The 5,707-nt window shown below is 37.2% G+C and overlaps 1 protein-coding gene across 1 annotated transcript in view; it reads right to left on the bottom strand.

Annotated features, from left to right (window-relative positions):
• Nucleotides 1–5,707, bottom strand: part of LOC102239270 (zinc finger protein OZF-like) — a 120,632-nt gene that overhangs the window by 13,126 nt on the left and 101,799 nt on the right. The window lies entirely within an intron of this gene.

Raw genomic sequence — 5,707 nt, 5'->3', positions numbered from 1 at the left:
CAAATTATGAACAACAAATACACATCTATCAATAAGTGAATCTAAAAATCAAGTGAATAAATAATCTGATGAACAGAATAAACGTGATTATAATAGAATCAGGGGCATAGAAAGGGAGTGGACTGCCTATTCTTGGGGGGGGAAAGGGGTGGGGGGATGCAGGAAAAGACTGAAAATCGTGCACCTATGGATGAGCACAGTGGGGGAGAGGGTGGGAACTGGATGGAGGGGAGCTATAGGGGGAAAAAGAGGAACAACTGTAATAATCTGAAGAATAAAGATTTAATTTAAAAAAAACTATTTACATGGGTTAATTCCATCCCAATAAAGAAGTTAACGGGCTAACAATGAGAAATCCTTAAGGTTTCCAATGAAAAACAGGACAAGAAAAATCATTCCAATTACAAAGTACACAGATGCCAATTTGTGGTATTCCGAAAATTCATATTCATATTAAAAACTATAGGTGTCAGCATGAGAACGTGAATGGTGGGCTACCTACCTCATGAAAATAAAGAAAAATATTCACCAAATTCTACTGTCAGTCATTGCATTTTTAAATTCAAAACTACTGAGTGCAAGTTACAGGGCTTTGAAGGGCTGATGTGGTATAGGAAAAGCTTTACATGCTGTGGTCATAGCACTGCAAAAGGAATGGCAGCTTAGAAGACAAAGTGAAAAGGAAACAAGACAGAGAGGAACAGGAAATGAGAAAGGAAAGAAATGGAATTAATGTTTCTGAGTTCAGCCAGCAGTGTACACTGGACACTGGGAAAAGTGTCCTCTCTCCACATGCAGCGTTCATGCCAATTCTGCATCCTGGGTACAACAATGTCACTGCAATATCCCTCTTAATCATAGAAAATCTATCACAAAGACAGCACTGTCCTGAGTGTAGTTCCAATCACCTAAATGTGACAACCACAAATTGACATGCCCTCAAAAAGTTTTCACCTGAACACATTGGCAAAGAAAAGGAAGTATCCTTGATGACATCATTTCCAAACTTGAGAACTATTTTTAAAAATTTATTCAACAGTATTATTCTCTAATAGAAGAAAATAATGCACCGTACAATGTACCCAATATTCCATGGGAATGTGTACACAAGTGAAGTCCATATAATATACAACAGCTCACAGATCTTTAAGACAGAAACAATCAACCCCATGATTTCACTGACACACACCACATATAAAACATACCAGCATCAAGTGGTATGGGAGTAGAATCACAATAACATTTACTTTTCAAAATACTTCAAATGATTTCAATATAAATGAGATAACACTCTAAGTAATTGTACATATGGAAACATCAACTCTTTTGATATATTCAACTATACAAACATTACCTAACAACATTTAAAGTTTGGAGTACACTGTGCGTACTGATTTAGGGCAATACCTGAAAGGCATTTTGGCTATTGATCTAGTGTGAATTCAGTGAGACTTTAAAATTCATAATCAATTAAATACTTGGATAAACTTTTTACATCTTTAAAGCCACTTTAAGGCATAAATTCCTTGGAGATTTGTAAACTGTATATTTTAAAGAAAAGTCATTCCTTCTATATTAAAAAAAAGTGGAATTTCTACCCAATTATAATCCCTGATAAGACTGGGGCTGTAGGTTCAATTATATGATTTCCCACATTTTTCAATTTTAAGGTTTCCCTCTAGAATAAACTCCAATGTGAGCAATAAGCTACAGATGCTGATTAAAAACTTTAGGACAATGTTTACATTTGTATTGATTCTCTCCAGTTTTAATTCTGATGTTGGGTAAGGTATGCATACTGAGTAAGCTTTGTCACATTCTTTATATCTGCTGGGCTTCGATCCAGTAATAATTCCAAGAGGTTCTATGACATGTAAATGAGAATACACACTTTGACATATCCCTCAGAATTTGTAAGACCTTATCATTCTCAATGAAAGCATCGTTAAATCTTTGGATAACTTTATATTTTTGTTGTTTCTCTTTAGAATGCTTCGTAAAATGTTAAGTTTGAACACAGATTAAAGGCTTTCTCACATTTTCTACAGAGTAACGCTTCCCTAAACTATAAAATCTCCGATGTTCAGTAAATTTTGAGCTGTGGGTAAAGGCACCAGCCTATTCGCTACATTTGTACAGTATCTCTCTGTTCAGAAGTCTCTAAAGTACAGTAATATGTGAATGGCTTTTAAAAGTTTTTTACATTTTTCCCATTCATAAGTCTTCTTTCCAGTATGAATTCTGTGATATTCAGTAAATTTTCACTGCTGTTCAAGGACTTACAACACTACACACATCTGTAAGATGTCTCTCCAGTATGAACTCTATGATGCTTAGTAAGGTTTGAGGATCTGCCAAAGGATTTGCCACATTCTCTACATTTATAAGGCTTCTCTCCAGTATGAACTTTCTGATGCATTGTAAGGTTTGAGGCTCTCCCAAAGGATTTGCCACATTCTCTACATTGATAAGGCTTCTCTCCAGTGTGAACCCTCTGATGCTTAGTAAGTTCTGAGGAGCTGACAAAGGATTTGCCACATTCTGTACATTTATAAGGCTTCTCTCCAGTATGAACTCTCTGATGCGTAGTAAGGTTTGAGGAGCTGCCAAAGGACTTGCCACATTCTATACATTTATAAGGCTTCTCTCCAGTGTGAACTCTCTGATGATAAGCAAGGGTTTCAGATCTGGTAAAGGCTTTGCCACATTCTATACATTTATAAGGCTTCTCTCCAGTGTGAATTCTCTGGTGCTTTGTAAGGTTTGAGGCTCTCCCAAAGGATTTGCCACATTCTCTACATTGATAAGGCTTCTCTCCAGTGTGAACCCTCTGATGCTTAGTAAGTTCTGCAGAGCAGACAAAGGATTTGTCACATTCTGTACATTTATAAGGCTTCTCTCCAATATGAACTCTCTTATGCTTAGTAAGGTTTGAGGAGCCGCCAAAGGACTTGCCACATTCTATACATTTATAAGGTTTCTCTCCAGTATGAACTCTCTGATGCATTGTAAGGTTTGAGGATCTGGTAAAGGCTTTGCCACATTCTATACATTTATAAGGTTTCTCTCCAGTATAAATTCTCTGATTTAAAGTACAATCTGAAGGCCAATGAGATGTTTTACCAAAATCTTTACATGTATAAGGTTTTTCTCGACTATAGATTTTTTTCAGTCTATTTACATTGAATATTTGACTGAAGACTCTCCCACACAGATTCCATTTATAAGCCTCCTCCCCAGTATGAATATTCTCTTGTTCAGTGTAATTTAATGATTGCTGAAAAGACTGGACACATTTATTTCCTTTGTGTGTCTTCTTCACAATAGGAATAACCTGACATATATTGTGATTGGACATTTGGTCAAAGACTTTTCTAATTTTATAATGGTTCTCTGCAAGCTCGCTTGTCCGATGATTAAGATATGACTCTTGCTTAAAGTTTTTCCAATGTTTATTCCATTGATATCTGCTGTCTCCATAATATGTACTCTGGTAATAATGGGAGATAGAAAGACCTTTAGTGACAGTTATAAATTCATTAAACATGCACACTTGTTCCATAAGAACCATTTTGTGATACTCATTAAACCAAGATCGTTGTATAAAAAAAAGCTTTCCTAATTTATTGAAATTATCGACAAATAATAAATACAAAAAATTACACTTGTTCCATAAGAACCATTTTGTGATACTCATTAAACCAAGATCGTTGTATAAAAAAGAGCTTTCCTAATTTACTGAAATTATTGACAAATAATAAATACAAAAAATTGTTAGAGGAAGAATATTAAATCCTTGTTTAAAAGACTGACAAAAATAAAAAGACTGCCAAATTGCCTAGCCAGCATGGATCAGCAGTTGAGCTTCGAGGTATGAACAAGTAGGTAATGGTTCCTTCCCAGTCAGGGCCACATGTCCCAGTTGCAGGATCAGTCCACAGTGGGAGGCATGCAGGAGGCAGCCAATGAATAATTCTCTCTCATCATTGATATTTTTGGCTCTTTCCTCCTCTCCCTTACTCTCTGAAATCAATAAAAATATGGTGTTTTTTTGTAAACATAAAATAATGCCAAATTGAGCAGTTTAATTTTATAGGTACAGTATATATCTCTACATTTTAGAAATGACTGCATGAAAGTTTAATCCCACCCTACATTTTAAACAACTGAAATGATTACACTACAGACTATGTGAATTCCTAGTTTATCTAGATTTCCTTTCCAAAAATGCATTAACAGTAAAAACTTGTTTTCGACTTTCATGTACAGAAAAACACTGACCTGCCAATGTAACTGACTTTAAACTGGGAGGTTTCCCAAAAGCGTAATGCACTTTACCTCTTTAGGGAAAAAATATTTTATTCTGGTAAGTGTTCCAGATTAGTTCTGTTTATATTAATATCCTCTCTTCTTATCACACTCTTCCCCAAATACCAAGACTTTCATTAAGTGTACATTATAAAGTGATACCTTTTATATCTTACCAGTATTATTTCAGAGAATAAATTTGGTATTCCGGTATTTGGCATAAAGGCCTTGTCATCTTCAGATGACATAGCTGAAAGAAAACACATTTTCAGTTTTCACAATCAGATGAGAGCACTTTGAAGTTACCAGCAACTATAGGCCAAATGACAGTTTTGAATACTCCAAGAGCCAGTGAAGGATTCAAAGAAAGCTCAAGATAGGTATAATGAAGAAAAGTCACATCAAAGAGAGACAAAGAGTTGCTTACATTTGCCAATGATAGCTGCTCAAACCCCTTGGCACACAATTGGAATATTACAAAAACACTCCCACCTCCCAGTTTCTTCGCTGGAGAGAAAGAGAGATAAGGGAAGTGCATGTTCAATGATCTCCCTGTTTTGAAGCATCTCGAACACCAAGTGCATATTGTTCATGACAGAGTGCGAACAGAATGGCAGTACACGGTAAGCGCCTTGCAGTTGCTGCTACAAAGAAGCAACGAGGCGTCATCCGCCATTTTGTGTGTACCAACGTGGCCTCCACATTCTTTGAGTGACTTCTCTGCTTCTGTCTAGAACACCCCTTGATCACAGGCATGTCTCAAGATAGGTTCTGGAGATGCAGATGTGGTACCCAAAGTGACGTAAACATTCAAAGCAATAAGTGCATGTTCAATGATCTCCCTGTTTTGAAGCATCTCGAACACCAAGTGCATATTGTGCGTGACACAGAGTGAGAACAGAATGGCAGTACACGGTAAGCGCCTTGCAGTTGCTGCTACAAAGAAGCAACGAGGTGTCATCCGCCATTTTGTGTGTAGCAACGTGGCCTCCACAATCTTTGAGCAACTTCTCTGCTTCTATCTAGAACGCCCCTTGATCACAGGCATGTCTCAAGATAGGTTCCGGAGATGCAGCCATGGTACCCAAAGTGACGTAAACATTCAAAGCAATCCCTATCAAAGTCCCAGTGACACTTTTGGTGGAAATACAAAAGCTCTTCCTAAATTAATGTAAATGTCACAGGACTCCATGTAACCAAATCAATCGTGAAAAGAATGTATGACATTAGCCCTCACCGGTTTGGCTCAGTGGATAGAGCACCAGCCTGCGGACTGACGGGTCCCAGGTTAGATTCCAGTCAAGGGCATATACCTTGGTTATGGGCACATCCCCACTACAGGGTGTGCAGGAGGCAACTGATCAACATTTCTCTCTCATCAATGTTTCTAACTCTCTAT

The sequence above is a fragment of the Myotis brandtii genome, unplaced genomic scaffold (genome assembly GCF_000412655.1).
Source record: "Myotis brandtii unplaced genomic scaffold, ASM41265v1 scaffold650, whole genome shotgun sequence".
NCBI lineage: Eukaryota > Metazoa > Chordata > Mammalia > Chiroptera > Vespertilionidae > Myotis > Myotis brandtii.
This window is presented reverse-complemented; position numbering and strand designations above follow the sequence as displayed.